Source organism: Sorex fumeus, unplaced genomic scaffold (assembly GCF_029834395.1).
Source record: "Sorex fumeus unplaced genomic scaffold, SorFum_2.1 ptg000029l, whole genome shotgun sequence".
NCBI lineage: Eukaryota > Metazoa > Chordata > Mammalia > Eulipotyphla > Soricidae > Sorex > Sorex fumeus.
In genome coordinates this window covers 46,607-64,546 of record NW_026606086.1, presented here as the reverse complement: position 1 = coordinate 64,546, position 17,940 = coordinate 46,607, and positions in this window count along the sequence as shown.

Below are 17,940 nucleotides of genomic sequence, written 5' to 3'. Positions count from 1 at the left end.
TTTCATATATTTTTTTAGTTTCTAATAATTGGTTCTTGTTTTTTGCATTTTGAAAGGCTGCCCAGTAACACTTTAAGGCATTTGCATCATGACTGAGATTTATTTCTTATGAAAGTCGTAAGGAAAGAATCTGGATAGTGTGATCCCTTGGGAAAGGTTTCTGGCCCCGGACACCTCCCTTCCGGCTCTCCTCCCTCTGCTGTTGCTCATGACACCAAATCTAAAGCGTGTGGCTTTAAAGGGGCCCACGTATTTGTGACTCGGGCATCGGTAAAGAGGCCCGATGTCCTCCAGCCACTTGTGGATTGCACGGTAGAAGTCAGAGCTGAGAAGAGACCAAAGGAATTAGCCGTGAGGACTGGTCAGCAGGAGCAGCTGCCAGGGTCTGTTTGGCCGTGTCCATGTAGGGGTCGCCACACGTGCCCACTCGAGGAAAGGCTGCCAGGTGATTGTGCAATGTTCCAGGCTTGTGTCAGGAATGCGCCAAGGAAGCTTCCCTCCCCTCCTGCCTTAGAGCTGATGGCTCAGGCTAGTTGGATAGTCCTGACCAAAGAATGGGAATGTGGGACTGGAGCGACATTCCAGCATGGAGAGCGTTTGCCTTGCACACGGGCAACTTGGGTTCGATCCTTGGCATCCCATATGGTCCCCCAAGCACTGCCAGGAGTAATTCCTGAGTGCACAACCAGGAGGATCCCCTGAGATCTCTCATTATGACCCCCTCCCCGCCCAAAAAAATCGGAATCTGCTCATGATCATGGTCACAACCATCCTGTTGTTTGTCGATTGCCTCGAACAGGCCCCAGTAATGTCTCCTTTGTCCTAGCCCTGAGAATTTTTTAAAAAGTGCCATATTCAAGGCTCTTTCCACGTTAGTAGAATGAGCCTCATCATTGTTACTGGTATTTGGCATATTGGGTAAGCCACGGGGAGTTTGCCAGACTCTGCCGTGAGGGCAGGTTACATTCGGTAGCCTGCCAGTTTGTCCAAAGAAAGAATGAGATAATAAGATGCTTCCGGGAGCTGGGTTTTATAGTCTCTGGGTCTTGGCCGTTGATGGGATTACAGGGCACAAGGGGGCCAGTTGGTGGGTGTAACCCCTGCCTACTGGAATATGGAGGATCTGAGTGGAGGATGCTCAGCCCCAATCCGAGCAGGCTTGGAGATCTCAGCCCCAGGACACGCATGCCTTTGTTCCTCTGCCAGTACCTTCATGCCTGTGGAGAGTGGTCTCAGCATGGTGGTGGCTGGTTGTGGAGGTCTTCGGCTGCCGGAGCCCTGGTCGGGGTGGGGAGGGAAACTCAACCTGCTCCCCTCCAAGGGGTCCCGGCGAGGACAGCCAGGCGCGGGGGCAGAAGACTCTGCTCATCCTCCTTAAACCCCTTTACTTTGAATAAAGATTTAAAATCAGATTTTCTAAGTATGTGTTAGATTTAGAGCAAGGAACTCTTAAAATAATCTTATGGTGGGATCAGTTACCAAATAAGTTTTTGTTTTGCTTTGGGGACACAGTGCTCTTCAGTCATTCCTGCCTCCAGAGACCATGCAGTGCTGGGGACCCCAGCCCAGCCCCAAACACATGCCATAGGAACCTCAAGATTCCTGACCCACAGGGTTGCATCAGAGATTTCCTTTCCAGTAAAACGCTCTTATTTCCACCTAAACAAGATCCTATTCCCTAGCGAGGTGTTGCTCATGTAATAGCTTAACTGCACAGAAGTCCACCCTTTCCGGTGTATTTCCAGCCCTTGGGTGTGGAATTCAGGAGATCTCTGTTAGTCTCAGATTCTTTGCTTACTATTTAATGATCTGGAGTGTAAGTGTGAGCCAGGCGCTGAGGGAAATACACACTTCTCTTTTCATCTCTGTGAGAATTCCCGTTTGCCGTAAACCCATGAGAATTCTGTAATGTGTGTGCGGATATCTTGGGTCTCACTATCCAGACATACATTCTGCCATTTCTAACGTGGGCCTCAGTTTCCGATTCCTCCTGTCAGTTTTCGGAGGCATCTGACACTCGGAACATGCTCTTCGTTCACCCACTCACCCGGGGACCTGAGAGACTCGGCTTGTTGCTGTAAGTTACGCCTCATTCAATGTGTCACCTGCCCGCATCACTGGTGCTATGGCCCAGAGCATGTGATCTAAATATGCATGACCCAGTGCCGCAAGGTGGGTTGGAGGGAAAACCCAGTGGCCCTCACGGCTTCTCCCAGGGGTGCACATTCCCTCCATCCCCAAGGCACACAGATTCGAACCACTGAGTAGGACACGAACATCCACTGCTGTCCTGGACCCCAGACTTTAATGAGATCCCCCACTTCACACGCACCTCTGTCTCTCTCCCAATATGCATCCCAGGAGCCACACTTCTGTCCCCTCTCATGTCCTTTCCAGGCTGTGGCATTGCCCAGTCTTGACTGAATGTCCGTCCCCACCCTGTGCTCCCCCACAGACGTCCTTTTGTGTGTGTTTTAATTGTTGTCATTGCTTGGTAATAATTTATTCAAGAAATAGCACTTCAACCTGGGATTAGGTGTTTAAAAGAATTCTTTTTTGGGGGGTGGGGTGGGGCTGCAACAAGTTCTTTTTTTTCTTTCTGTTCTCCATCTCGCAAAGGTATTAACTTGTTTCTTTAAATTCAAATGGACACAATGATACGCTGGTTCTGGCATGTACACACAGGAAACTTTTTCTCCCTCACAGTCAGTAAAATTTCACTAAACTTCTGCAAGCATCAAAGCCTGGACCCCTCCCCCCGCAATAGTCCTGGGAACCGTTGAGCATCAGTTCTAGGGCAGTTGTGCACTGGCCTCTCTCTAGGTTGATTTCTGGTACAGGAAGGGAAGTCGAGGCCCCAGGGGCCATGAGGACCCTCAGGGCCTGTGACCAGCAGTCCTTGGCCAGCGGGTCCTAGGAGGCTCAGTGGGCTGGGGGTTTTCCCACCTGGAGTGGAGGGCGCCCCCTAGCAGGCGAGGGGGTGCGTGGTGAGTCTGGGGCGGGGGCGCTGCAGCGGGGACAGCCCCCTGCCGGCAAGTGCAGGGTGCCCGGGCCGCCGCTGACCCCCATCTCCTAGACCACGCTGGGCAGGGTGCCCCCCCCCCCCACGAGGGAGATGAGGAGCCCGAAGCCTGAGCCCAACGCCACCGCTGGACCCAGACCCAAAGCCGCACGCCAGGGGCCCCCGCCCGCCCCGCCCGAGGGGCCAGGATCCCAGGCCGCCATCCAGTCCTGCCGCCCCCGTCCCCGCCGCCAGAGCCCCGCGGACAGATGCCTCAGGACTGAGACCCCCGCGCCGGGGGTCCGCGCCCGCGGCCCAGGACTCGCGCGCCCTGCGCTCCCCGCCGCCCGCCCGCCGCGGCCCCCAGGAAAGACGGTCACGTGGCCTCGGTGTGCGCCTCGATGGGCGCCGGGGGCTGTGGTCCGCCCCGCGCGGGCAGACGGGCGCTGGGGGTCGCCCGCCGGGAGTCGCGCGCCCTGCTCCGGCCCCCGCCAACCCACCTGGCGCCACGGATCTCGGGCATCCGGCCGGAGGCCCCCCAGGGACCGCTGCGCGGGCAGCGCCACCTCCTGCGGCTCCGCAACCACGGGCTGGCCCCCGAGGGCCGGGCAGGGAACCCCGGGACGGGGGGACGTGGCCTGAGTGAGGCGCTGTTGGGTGTCAGGCAGGGCCCCGCACCTGTGCAGTTCGCACGGCGGCCAGCAGAGGGCGCGGCGAGCCGCTCACCGGCCTGCTGGGGCTGCTGGTCGGTCCCTCACTGGGCAGGACCCGGTGATGGCCAGGGGAACCCGAGGACCCCCTGAGACCGCTCCCAGGAGCCGGGGTGGGGCGGGGGGGAAACATGCCCTTGCAAGGCCAGCTGCCAGAGCAGGGGAGATGACGCCAGGGCGCCCTCCTCCCACCGCCCCCAGCTTCCCGGGAGGGTCCCTTGGAGGGAGCAGAGGCAGCGCTGTGCCCGGGCTCTGCTGGGGGTCTGGGGGGGGTTGTACAGCCCCCGGGAAGCGCTGAGTCTCGGCGGCCTGTGCCCTTGCTCCGTGGGGCACGCCCGGCGCCCCTAGCGGTATGGAGGGAGATGAGGGGGTGTGATGTCACTATTTTCACATGACCGCGGCGTCACGTGGCGGCGGGGCCCAGCGGAGCCAAGTCCGCGCAACTGTCTTCAGGCGGATGAACCTGAACTTGCTGCGCGAGTTCCTGGACATGTGCGTGGGCAGCAAACTGACAGCCGGGGCGGGTGGCGGCCTCTGGATCTGGGGGCGCCACCCAGAGTCGGCAGCCCCGAAGGAGGGGGCGTTGCGCTCCCTGCCCCTGTGGCCTGGCTCTGGGAAGGAAAACGGGAGCGACCTGAGTCCTTCTCAGCAGGATGATTACAGCCCCGCGTCCAGGCACTCCCCGCTGTCCCCGTGTGCGGGGTGGCGCTGCATGCTACCCTGGGTACCACTTCTCCCAGCTGCCTGTTCCTCCCCGGTTCGCGCAATCAGTTACGCCAAATGGGGAAAAAGGACCCTGGTGTCGCACAGGCGAAATGCTCACAGGCCGCTTGGCATTCGTCCTGGCCCCCAGTGACACCATCCTTGCCTAGGTAGAGGCGAAGGTCAGCTGGAGGCCTGACTCTCTCAGGGGCACATGACACTGTCCCAGCTTTCCAAATACTCTCTCAGAATTAAGATACCTATGGGATACCTATACGAGAGGTTTTCATTTGATTGATGCTGGATTATGTGATGCCTGTTACATGCTGGGTTGAACGGTTTCCTTGGCAGTTCACCCACGGGGTTCATGACCCCAGTCTGACACCAGGACACTGCATACACACTCTTTGTGGATGACAGTGAATGTGCTTCCGTGGCCAGTAGCGCCCCTTGCCCTGACGCTGTTTTTCTTCAGGCCACAAAATAGGAGTGTGGTTAGCTATTGCTAATGGCAAGTTTTGTTTGTCCAGAGTTTGCAAATGACTGTTGTTTGCTGTTGGCCATTATTGAAATCCCTTTTACTAAAAGAACGGGATGCTTCTCTCTCCCGCAGGCAATAGTTTGAGATGAGTATCTCACAGGACCATTTGGCTTGATTGCACAGTACTCACTTCTAAAGGTAAAAAGGTTTTGGTTATTATTATTTTTTTGAAACTGTCATTCTGGACTCTAGCAAGAGTAATATGATGTTCCACTTCTGGAGTAAGTGGTGTGCAGAGCTGTCTGGTTTTTAGAATCACTGACGCTGTTATGAGTGGTAAATGTTTTATCTTCTGTGGACCTTTTGTTTATTTATTTGAAGTAAAAAAAATCATTTTATTTGGTGACCTTTAGGAAGAGGACGAGCGGAGAGAGAGTAACATTTCAGGAGAGAACGTGGGCTTCTCCAAAGACAGAGAGAGCCCCTACACACATCGCATCATTAGAAAGGAAAGCACAAAAGTCCCCATCTCAAGGAGAGCTGCGGGCACCGCATTTGCTCGGCTACATGGGCACAAGCAGCTCAGGGGCTCGGGCAGCATAGGAGCCTTCAGGGGACCTTTCAAGGGTGGGTGTGCTCCCCCCTCTTCTCCTTGACGGAGCGGCATGTCTTCTGATTGTTACTTCATGTGGCTCAAAGTTTTTCAGACACAGGATTGGTTACTTCAGCCTGAATTTATACACCTGCCTTTGGGGAATCTAAATTTTTATCCTAAAGTGGTTTTGAATTTTATTTGGGGGCTCGTGCCAGGCAGTGCTCAGGACTTACTCCTGGCTTTGCACTTAGGATCACTCCTGGCAGTGCTCAGTGGACAGTATGGGGTGCTGGGGATAGAACCCCGGGTCAGCTGAATGCAAAGCAAGCACCTTCACCACTCTACTTTCTCCCTAGCCCCAGGTCTCCTGAGCACTGCCCCTGGGCACCTCCTGGTGGTGAGTCTTAGCAGTTCGATGAGGCTTGGCACTGTGGTGGCAGGGATATCCCAGGCCACTCCAGTGGCCTCTCTTGGGATGCACATGGCAATGCTTGAGACCCTTGTGGTGCCAGGGGGCGAAGTTGGCAGTCATGTGTCAGGCATGTACCGTAACCCCTGCATTCTCTGACTCAACACTAAAGTCTACTGTGCTTTGGAGTGGGAGTGTCAGAACACCTGAGTTTTTGTTGTTGGTCTGTTTTGTTTGGGCCACCCCTGGCAGTGCTCAGACTTACCCCTAGCTCTGCACTCAGGAATGACTCTTGGTGGTGTTTGGGGACGGTGTGGGAGGCCGGCAATCCAACCCGGGTTGGCTGCCTGCAGGGATGTCTGAGTTTGGGTCGGCTGCTAAGCTTTAGGGGTTCTGTTCACCATTTGTATGTGTGCTTTCCTAGGAACATGAGGTGGAGAAAATGTTCACACTCAAAGGAAGCCGCTTGCAAGCAGCGGATGTCAAGAATATCAATTTTTTGGTCAGACCCCGGCTAGAACTGATGGATATAATTGCTGAAAATGTGCTTAGGTATCTCAGAACTGATGCATGGTCCATACGGAATCATTCCTCTAGTGGTTTTAGTGCTCATAAGGACACCTTTGCTTGCCAGCGCTTTAGGAAGTGGATCTTTGGACAGATGTGAGAGTGTGTCGGAGGAGAATGGGGGGTCAGGAGTAGGATACTCTGCAGCCAGACAAGGATAGATCCTCGGAACCCAGTGTGGTCCCCAAGTTTTCCAGGAGTGACTTCTGAGTGCATAGCCAGGAGTTATCCCTGAGCACCTGCAGGTGTGGCCCAAAAACTATAAATAGAGAATGGGAAACTTTGTGCATTGGGGCTTGGGGAGGCAGGGCAAACCACAGAAACCCACTCTCTCAGGACAGTATGAAGCTCGAGCCTGTCTCAGTAGGAGGACCCAGATTTTTTTATAAAAAGAAAAACAGCTAGTGGTTCTTTTTCAAGTACTGAATACCATATGCTCAAATTTCATAAGCAACGTCAGGAGAAGCTGATTAAAATTTAATGCTGCAGCATCTATGGAGGAAGTGCACCAGACCAGTCTGCATTACGTTTGATCGAAATGGCCCCTACGAACGGACTTAAAAGCATGCGGGGTATTTGCGCAAGATCGGGCACGGTGTGAAGCAACCATTTATTTTCCTAGAGACATCGCTTGATTAAATAAAAACATTTTTTTTTCTGCAAGAAACAGATGTCCATTGCAATAACCCTGAGAGGTTTTTGGGTTTTTTCCCTCTTTTTGGGTGACACCCGGCAATGCACAGGGATTACTCCTGGTTCTGTACTCAGGAATTACCCCCGGTGGTGCTCAGGGGACCATACAGGATGCTGGGAACTGGGAATCAAATCCGAGTCGGCCGCGTGCAAGGCAAACGCCCTACCCGCTGTGCTGTTGCTCCAGCCCCAACCCTGAGAGTTTTCATGTCCCATCAATGGCCCACGAGAAGCAGCACTGCCCCTTGGCAGAGCACAGGTCAGCGGTTTCCAGAAAAAGCATCACATCAAGAGAGCAGGAAAACTCGAAACTTGGGCCGAGTCAGTAGTGGGGGGTTAGCTGATAAGCGTCTCTTTAGAGCCCACTGTGTGTCAGGCACAGGTGGGGCCCTGGGGAGCAGTCCTCGCATCGGGGCCTCGGGCCAAGGCACTGTCCTCTCTTGCAGTGAAGACAGACGTGGTCCCACAAGAGATTTCCACATTTTGTTTGTGCCCCGGCGTAGCCTGCTGTGTGAGCAGCAGCTTAAGGTCCTGGGCGTCCTGGGCTCCTTCATCCATAGGGAGGAGTACAGCCTGGACCTCATTCCCTTCGACGGGGACCTTTTTTCCATGGAGTCGGAGGGCGCCTTCAGAGTAAGTTCAGTGTTTGCCCTTTGAACTTGACACTCGTTTCTGCCTCGTTTGTGATGGTGACACTCACACTGGCATTTTAGTGATTCCTGGAAGTGTCCAGTATCTTCCTTTTGGGGAGAGATGGGAGTTGGTCCGCACCCAGCAGTGCTCAAGGTTTACTCCTGGTTCTGTGCTCAAGGATCACTCCTGCGCATGCTCGGGGACCATATGTGGTGCTGGGGCTAGAACCCAGATTGGCTGCGTGCAAGACCAGCGCCTTCCCCTGTGCTGTCTCTCCGGCCGCTGCTCCTCTTGCTTATGGAGAACCTCCTGTTCCAACAAATTGGCTTAAAATTGTTGTTGCCCTTACTGAATTCTCAAAAATCAATTGGCCTTAAATGTGTTGATTTCTGGTGTTTCTCTGCTGCTGTTCGATGTTTGTCCTTGTGCCCGTCCCACCCTGACTTGACTGTGGCTGTGGAGGAAGCTTTGAGAGTGGAAGGCAGGGCCGCTCTAGCCAGAAATAGTTAAGTCTGTCACTGCGTTTTTTCCAGTTAGCCCTTTGTGAGTGATTTTGTTTCCATGACCCGCCTTTCCCCTTGATTGAGTCTTGGCAAGACCTGAAGACTCTAATCTTACATTCTCATTTTCTAGAAATAAAATTGCTTACATTTTTCATTCAAACTCTTGAGGTTCTGCAGTGTGACCTCAGGGCTGGGTGCAGGGTGTGAGGGAAATTCTGTTTCTCCCACATGCCCGTCCCAGCCCGTTTCCTACTGGTTATTTTCAGCACATATTTATTTGTGATTTATTTGAGATCTCCAAGCCTGCACGGTTTGGGACTGGACCTGTCAGTAGCTAGACAGTTACACCCTCCAATTGCCGTGTAACCCCAACAATGGCCAGGATCCAGAGATTATCACAACAAGCTCCCGGGAGCGCGTGGCCGTGAATATTATTTACTTTTCTCTAAGTTTTCAGGGTACCTTAAATATCCAACCCACACGGCAGAGTCTGGCAAGCTATCCGTGGTCTTTGTCAAATAGACCAAATTGATATGCCAAATCCAGTAATAAATGGATCTCATTTCCCTAACCCTGAATATGCAGAGTCGAGAAGGATATGGAAGGAGAGGCTGATAAAACACCAAGGCAGACATAGGCTGCCTAAACGCAGAAAAACAATAATGATTGTCTGTACTTTTAATTCTCATACGCTGGCATCTACTGCATCCATTGAAGACTTATGGTACAAGCGCGAAAGATCAAGTACGACATCATTGGTCTGACCGAAACGAGAAGACATCAATCCCATCATACTGTTTTCGACACTGGAGAAGAACTGTTCCTTGGAACATGTGATAAAAGAGGCGTCGGTGGTGTTGGTATCCTTGTCAATACAAACTTAGTCATGAGCATTGATTCATTCGAATGCCTAACAACCCAAATCGGACGATTACACTTGAATAAATGTGGCTCACTACCGGAAGTTTCTATCTTTGTTGTCTATGCACCAACATCCAGTTATGGTGAAAGAGAAACTGAGAAATTCTACATGGAGCTGGAGAAGTTCTATAAAGAAGATCACACCTTCTACAAGATCATTGTCGGTGATTTTAATGCCAAGATAGGACCAAGAAGATCAGTCGATGAACTCCACATCGGAACCCATGGCCTGGAACGGAACGAACAGGGTGACAGACTGTCTGAGTTCATCATGTCAACCAAAACCTTCCATGGTAACTCACAATTCCAAAAGGCTGAATCTAAACGTTGGACATGGGAGTCTCCCGATGGACGGTTCCACAATGAAATAGACCACATCATATTCAATCGGCGGTTTTGCCTAACCGATGTTGCTGTTGTCCCAAAATTCCAAACGGGATCAGACCACCGTCTTCTTCGTGCAAAATTCTACCTCACAGAACGAGGAGAAAAGAATGCAAGGTTTAAGAAGAGGACTCCCAGAACAACCACCAACTGGGAGCTCTTTGGCTCTATTGCGGCAACATGGGAAGATGCCGTCATTGACAACATTGATGAGGAATACGATCGAATGATTCAGCACCTCCATGATTGTGCAAGGAATGCCAAGAGATAGATAACCACAAAAAAACGTCGTTCTTCGAACACTCTTGAACTTAATCGCCAACGTGGCTTGGCACATGCCTCAGGCAACCACAAGCGAACATCCGAACTGGCAAAACAGTGCAGAGGATGACCTCAAAAACAGGAGAGCTGCAGTACTGGTAGATGCAGCAGAAGCTGGGAAAAACATTTGTAATGCCCGCCTGTCCTTCACCAACTACAAAACCAAGATGACTGCCCTCCGACATCATGATGGATCTATCACATCTTCCAGAAGGGCAATGGAGAAGATTATTCATGACTTCTACTCAGATCTCTTTCATAGCCACATCCACTTGCCCACATACCACATACCACATGATGGATATGTCGTTCCCAATGTTCTCCCTTCTGAAATCCAACATGCCATCTCGTCGGTAAAGAAACAAAGAGCACCTGGCCCAGACAAGATCAGACCTGAACAACTGAAGAACTTACCATCAGTACTCATCAATACATTGGCTCGACTTTTCACACGCTACCTGTCTGAATGCAAGGTTCCATCCCAATGGAAAACCAGCAGGACTGTACTACTATACAAGAAAGGAGACACCCACGACATTGGCAACTATCGCCCAATCTGCCTATTGTCTGTCATCTACAAACTATTCACTCGAGTCATCCTGAATAGGATTAGCAGAACGCTAGATGAAGGACAACCATGTGAACAAGCTGGATTCCGAAAAGGATTCAGTACCATGGACCATATCCACACAATAACCAAGCTCATTGAGGTATCTCGGGAGTTCAAGATGCCGCTCTGTCTAACGTTCATTGATTTAAGGAAGGCCTTTGATTCTGTTGAGACGGAAGCGGTCATGGAAGCCCTAGCCAATCAGGGCGTACAAACTCAATACATCAGGATCCTTCGTGAGCTCTATTGCGGATTCACTACCTGTTGGGTAACATTGCTTTGTCCTTCAAGAAGCTTAGGTTTATCTGATTACACCCATCACAGTGCACAGTGCTCCTGAAGCACTTCCACTTCCATTGTGTTTATCTCTAAACAGTCTTCCCTATGCTCTCCTTCCCACCCAGTTAATCAGCTTTCCCCTTAATCAGACTTTGTTAATTTGTAAGATCAGTTTCCTAGAAATCTATGATTTTATATGTATGAGTGAAATATTGCCTTTTTCCTCTCCTTATGCCTTATGAACAATTTACTTTAAGGTAATATCCTTTTTGTATAGATACAGAAAGACCGTTAACATTATGCTTTGTAACTTAGGATTTGATTGGCCTTGAATATTATTCACTCCCAGGCATCTGCTTTCTCGACTTAAGCCTCAGTTGCCCTTAGTTCCTAACACCCCAAAATCAGGGTCCCGACGAGGGACTGAATGGACCCAGGGCAAGCAGTGAGCTACCCTGGCAGCGAAATGGGCCAAGCCAAAGTGCCACGATTCTTAACTATAAGTTAAGAGTTTGATCATAGACAAATGCTGTCATGATACAAAGGTAACGACAAGACTAGGATCCTGCTAGGGGTGAGAAAGACTATCTGGCCTGAGCAACGTAGTCTGAGATCAAGATGGCCCTAGGAGAGCAATTCTATAAGTTTAAGATATTTCTTACTGTATCCATACAAAATGATTTATATTATATTCTTGTACACTTGTCGGACAAGGAGAGGAGAGGCACGCCCATGGGATTCTGCTCTAGGGTGGGTCCTCCTGCTGAGGAAGGATCTGTCCTAGGAGCGGTCTTCCCTGAGGCTAAGATTTCTACCCCTGTTGATCTCCACCCCTATTGATTGTGACCGCACCTATGTGTATTTGTTCCCCCAATTCCTCATGGAGAGAGGATTTAACTGTACTGTAGGAGGGGGCAGAGATAGAGGGCAGAAAGAAGGAAGAGAGTTCAGAGAAGATCAGAACCCAGACTCCAGAGAAGGAGGATGAAGGGGAATGGAGAAGGAGAATGAAGTAGCTGGGGGAGGAAGAATGGGGGCAGAGATAGAGAGACAGATGAGGAGAGAATCAGAATAAACTATGACTAATACCTACCAGCCTGGCCCTCGTTCCTTCCTCTGCCTGACCATCGCCATCGACCTCTCCGGGGTGGTAGAAGGGTGAGACTACCGAACACGGTGGCGGGAGAGATAGAGCCGCCGCCGTGTGGGTGCCGTGCCCTCTATCTTGTGTGAGTTTACACAACTACCAAAATCTCACCATTCTACAAAGAAGTAATCATCCATATCAAGAGAGGGGTTCGGCAGGGTGATACCATTTCACCAAAACTCTTCAGTGCCACCCTCGAGAACATCATGCGACGATGGAATGGGAAAACATGGGAGTGAAGATAGATGGTCGGCAACTACACCACCTCCGCTTTGCTGATGACATCGTTCTAATAACACCAAACATCAGCCAAGCGGCACAAATGCTGAACGAATTTGACCGTGAATGTGGAAAGGTCGGACTACAGCTGAATCTTACGAAGACAATGTTTATGAGAAACAGCCTTGTTCCTGGCGCTCCATTCGCTCTCAACGGAACCACCATCTCCGAATGCAACGGTTATATATACCTAGGTCGAGAAATCAACATGATGAATGACATGGCACCTGAGTTGCGCAGGAGGAAGAGAGCGGCTTGGAATGCCTTCAAGAGCATTGAAGAAATAACTAAAAGGACAAAGAACCTCCAGCTACGAACACATCTCTTTGATTCCACTATTCTTCCTGCATTAACATATGCCTCAGAGACCTGGACCCTACGAAAACAGGATGAGAACGCTATTCGTGTCTCTCAAAGAGGAATCGAAAGAACTATGCTTGGAATATCACGATTCACTCAAATGAGAGATAGAATCCGGAGTTCTGATCTTCATCAACGCTCAAGAATCAGGGACGCTATCTCATTTGCCAAGACATCAAAAATCAGATGGGCTGGACACGTAATGAGGTTTACAGACAACCGCTGGACTAGAGCCATTACTGATTGGATTCCACGAGACATCAAAAGATCACGTGGACGTCCACCTATAAGATGGTCAGACTTCTTCGTCAAGACCCTAAATGATCGGATTAAGGCTCTGCATGTTCCTAGAACGAACAGATACCATTGGGCTACGCTAGCACGCAACCGGGATGAATGGAGACATTACTGGCACCCGCTCGAATAAATCGATGAATAACGGGGATTAAGTGATTAAGTGATAAGTGATTTATTTGTTTGCTTTGCTTTGGTTTTTGCTTGGGGCCTCACCTGATGATGCTCAGGGGTTACTCTTGGGGGTCCTCAGGGGTCCATATTTGACTCTTTGATGCCAGGGAAGCACCTTCCCACTATATTATCTATCTGGCTCCCGGAGATTTTCTTTTTTAAATATTGTCTTTTTCTGAAAGGTTGTATTTTGTTTGCAAATATGATTTTATATGTTTTGTTTACTCTCTTTATGACAGGGAGAACTTCTGAAAAATTTCTCTTTCAAAGTGTCAGGTTGGCTCTTAGGGGTGCCCGGGCCAGAACTCTGGCTCTTTCTTCTGTGGGGTGAGGTTTCTCCATGCTGAGTCCCTTAAGATAATCTGTAGACCCAAAAGCATTGATTTATTTGAGTTTTCACCAGGATGTTTTTCCTACGGCACATTCTTCACTGGAAATAGGGAAAATTGGGCATGGCTGGAGTTCTGGCAGGCCGAGTGGGGACCCCCCCCCCAAGTGTGTAACCACCACCTAGAGTGTGCGACCCTCAGCCTCAGCAAGAAAGGGAGGGAAAGGGAAAATAAATACCGGAATGAAGGGGAAGATGCAAGGGAGAAACACATCAGCTTGATAATGTCTTCTAAAAACGGCATACCAGGGCCAGAGAGATAGTAATGTGGGTAGGGCACTTGCCTTGTCCCTTGCAGACCCGGGTTTGTTCCCTGGCACCCCATACGGTCCCCCAAGCCCCGCCAGGTGTGACCCCCAGTGCCAAGCCAGGGAGTCAGCCGGAACCCGTGCCCGGCCCCAAAGCTCCCAGTGCCTGTCTGCACCCTCTGCGCCCTCTATCATTGGAAGCCGAGTCCAGACAGTGCTGTCTGTCAAGTGTGCCAAGCTGGTTATCGCAGAGTGGATTGTGATGGCGTGTGTGTGTGTGTGTGTGTGTGTGTGTGTTCGTGTGTGTTAGTGTGTATGTCACTGCAGTGGTGAATGCGTGGCTCAGTGACAGCGGCCACGGAAGCAGAACAGGACCACACATGGAGGCATTTCCACACAACAAAGCGTTTTCCTGCTCTTTCATGATTATGGGGGTGTTTCCGGTTTGTTTTTTACCAGTTGTTCCAAAGGATAACTTCTTAAGTTGCTTCCTTTTGTGGGGACAGTCGTAAGCAGTGCCCAAGGGACTGTGGGGCTGATCTCGGTGATTTTCTGCTCTGTGGGGCCAGTCCGTGGCCCTGGGGCCACCGGGGCTGTGCCTGGCAGCGGCTGGGTGTGATGCCACACACACAGTCCCTCCCCAGACTCCTGCTCCGAGCTTTCACTGGCACGGGAGCACCCCGTGCGAGGGGTCCCCACCTCCTGGTGCTTCTGCAAATCCCTCGAGGGATCTGGCAGAGGTGCTGGGGTTGCTGGTGCGGAGGTGTGAGAGATGGGGCTTGTGGGGTGCCTCCCGGGGGGAAGGCGTTTGGGGAGCTCACAGTCTCTTCACATCACACACTTACTTCTGATGAAACATTTAATTAAGGGAGAGGGCTGGAGTGATAGTACAGCGGGTAGGGCATTTTCCTTGCACGTGGCTCAGCCCGGGTTCGATTCCCAGCATCCCATAGTGTCCCCTGAGCACCACCAGGAGTAATTCCTGAGTGCAGAGCCACTAGTGACTCCTGTGCATTGCTGGGTGTGACCCCCCCAAAAAAGAAAAAATTAAGAGAAATCTGAAAAACAAGGAGAAATTGGGCTTCCCCATAACCCCCCAGCTCTGCGCCCGTGGCTGGACCGAGGACGATGGCAGGCCCGTGCAGGAGCTGCGTGCAGGCTGCCTGGGCCAGCGGCTGCCCCTCTGCTTTGAGCTGGAATGCGAGGTCTTGCCGACCTCGTGTATCTCAGCATGTGCTCAGGCCCTGGGTCCCGTGGCCACCGTGGCGTGCTGTCTCCAGACGCTGGTGCCCGGGCTGTTCCGAGGGGCTTAGGATTTGGAAAGCATCCGAGAAGTATTTTTCTTCCGTCGGTCACTTTCTCTCCCCACATTCTCCAATGCAGGAGTTCTGGTTGTTGCTTTATGATTCTCAGCACCCACCCCACAGTGCTCAGAGCCAACACGGGTCAGTGCTCAGAGGAACAGACAGCTGGACTTGAGCGTGCGCTGCCCCCGATGACCCATCTCTCTGGACCCACAGCAGTGGAGCTGATTGTGTGTAGACACGTCGGGATTTGTGTTGAAAGTGGAGGAGATGATTTTTTGAAAGGAACCAACTTGGAGCTAGAGGCAGTGCAGCAGTTAGGGTGAGTTTGGTCCCCAGGACCGCATATGGTTCCCCCAGTCACTGCCAAGAATTAGCCCAGAGAACAGAGCCAGGAATAAGCCTTGAGCACTGACAGGTTTGGCCCAAAAATCAGAGAAAGGAAACAGAGAGGAAAGAAGCTGTCAGAGCTGTCTCCCGCCCTCAAGCAAACTTCCATGCTGAGATGATTCCTGGGATCTTGTTTTTGTTTTTGTTTTTCTTTTTCTTTTGACTTTTCTTTTTCTTTTTCGGAGAGTATCTTGCCTGCATGGCCACGTCTGGCAAGCTACCCGTGACGTGTTCTATATGGCAAACACAGTAACAAGTCTCAAAATGGAGACGTTACTGGGCCCGCTTGAGCAAAATCGATGAACAATGGGAGGACAGTGACAGGGGTCACACTTGGCAATGCACAGGGGTTACTCCTGGTGCTGCACTCAGGAGTTACTCCTGGCGGTGCTCAGGGGGCCATATGGGATGCTGGGACTCGAACCTGGGTCTGCCCTGTGCCAGGCAAACACCCTCCCTGCTGTGCTATCACTCCTGCCCCATCCTGGGCTCCTCTTGGCTTGTTGAAATGGCGATATAGACGGCATGCACTTGCATGCGCCAGCAGGACAGACAGTGGGCCTCCCTGGGGCATGTTTCCTCGGGTGGCCCCATCCTGAGTTCAGTTCGGGCTGGCAGTGGCAGGAGGCGTCCCGCGGGCCAGGCCAGGGAAGCCATGCGTGAAAAGCGTGAGCGTCCTACGCTCGTGCGCATCTAGTGACTCAAAGCCCAGTGCTCTCCCCTGACAGGAAGTCTCTGGAGTCTCACTTGGGTGTCCCCTCCCGTGCAGGTCATGTAAAGCTGCCACCCGAGAAATTCGCCCTGAAGAGGCAGGGTGCCGGGCAGGACCTGCCCACAGAGTCCAAGAAGCTGCCGCTGAACTCAGCCGAGGAGCTCTATGCTGAGATCCAAGACCGCAACTTCAACGCCGTGGGCGCCGTGCTCTGCAAGAAGGCCAAGGTCATCTTGGCCGCCTTTGAGGTGACTGGGGCCTGGGGCCAGGCGGCAGGCGGGCTTTGGGCGCCCGGGGAAAGGTGGTGCCAGGCCCTCTCCTGGTGTCAGGTCCTTTGCCAGTCATCATCTGCACTCCCTGTCCCTCCCACCTTCCTCCCAGCTGCTGGCGGTGGCGGCATCTCCACTAGCTCCTGCATCTAGGGAATCGGGGTTCAGCCGGAGCAGGCTGGGAAGGCGTGTGATAATGAGAGCACAGACCCCGGCCCCCAGCTTCCTTAGCACCTCGCGCCCTCCTGCTGCTCATTTATTTTGGGTTCAGCTCACTTTTGAAACCTGAATCAGTAAAATGATAGAAACTGAATTTTTTAACTCTGGGGGAAGTTTTTAAAAATCACTTTTTCCCTTGAAGGCTGATTTCCTGATTTCATCTTTTTTAGGAGTTATCTCCACAATATCAGTATTTGTATTTCTTTGGGTTTTTTTTTGTTGTTGTTTTTTGAGGGGAGGCACACCCAGAGGTGCTCAGGGCTAACTCCTGGCTCTGCGCTCAGGGATCACTTCTGGTGGGCTGAGGCAACCACATGGGATGCTGGGGATCGAACCCAGGCTGGCCGCATGCAAGGCAAGCGCCTCGACACTGTTCTGTCACTCTGACCCCATGGTTGTTGTATTTCTGAAGTTGCTTTTGTCTCAGTTGGGTTTTGTTCCTCAATTTTTTATTTCCTCACCGTGACTTATAAAACTATGGATAAGAAGTGTCAGGCATTCACTGTTCCAGCTCCGAGCTCGCCACGGTGTCCAGTTCCCTCCCTTCCCGCTGACAGTGCTCAGGGCTGGCTCCTGGCAGGCCTCGGGGTTCTGTGGGGAGGCCGGGCACTGAGCAAGCGCCTCCCACACTGTATAGCTTGGACCCCAGAAACGTTTTACACTTGATTTGCTATTGTTGAGGTCTCAGGCTATACGAGCGTTAGCTTTTGTGGCTTCAAGGCACAGTTTGCTGAGCTCCACATCCGTGGCAGGAACCATGCAGTGTCAGGTGTGGCCTGCGTGGGCCCTGGGCTCCCTCCCGTCCACATGGTCTCCCAGTGCTGCAGGATGTGGCTGTCGCAGTACCTGGACCCACCAACCTGCCTTTTCTATTTTCCTGTGGCTGTGGGATCTGGTTATAGCCTAATTCGTTTTGTGTCCATTTCTCACACTAAAAATTAAGTTGGGGGAGCCGGAGTGATAGCACAGCAGGTAAGGTGCTTACCTTGCATGCAGCTGACCTGGACTCACTCCCCAGCCTTCCATGTGGTCCCGGTGCATGCCAGGAGTGATCCCTGAGTGCCAGGCCAGGAGGAAGGCCGGGGCACTGCCTTGCACGTGATTCAAACATGCCCTGGGCAACCCAAAGACCCAAATTCTTAAAAATGCACTCTTGGCAACCAGGGCTGGAGCTGGGGCACATTGTGTGTGTGGGCGGGGGACGTGGGAGGGTGGGTGGCCTGGGTGCATTCCCAGCACTGCTTTGGCTGTGTCTGGGGCATGCCCCGTGTGTGTGTGTGTGTGTGTGTGTGTGTGTGTGTGTGTATGTGTGTGTGTGTGTGCGTGTATGTGTGTGTGTGCGTGTGC